Raw genomic sequence first — 319 nt, forward strand, 5'->3', positions numbered from 1 at the left:
CTCATAATTAATTTTAAGTTGAATTTGTTTACATTTTGGTTAAAACAGATTATAATTGATTGTCTTCCATAAGAAACATAAAGAAAAAGCCATTCATTGGCAAGAAAAATACATTTCTATTAACCCAAGCCTTTGAAAGCCTAATTACTCGCTTTAAATAGTTTTATAATCTCATAATTGATTTTTGGTTAAAGTTTTTTACATATTATGTTAAAATAGATTATAATTAAGTGTCTACCTTTGAAAACATGAAAAAAAAGCTATTCATTGGCAAGAAAAGTCCATTTATAGTCACCTATGGCTTCAAAAGCCTAATTAC

This window comes from Theobroma umbraticum, unplaced genomic scaffold (genome assembly GCF_002168275.2).
Source record: "Theobroma umbraticum cultivar Fairchild unplaced genomic scaffold, ASM216827v3 scaffold_12.0, whole genome shotgun sequence".
Lineage (NCBI taxonomy): Eukaryota > Viridiplantae > Streptophyta > Magnoliopsida > Malvales > Malvaceae > Theobroma > Theobroma umbraticum.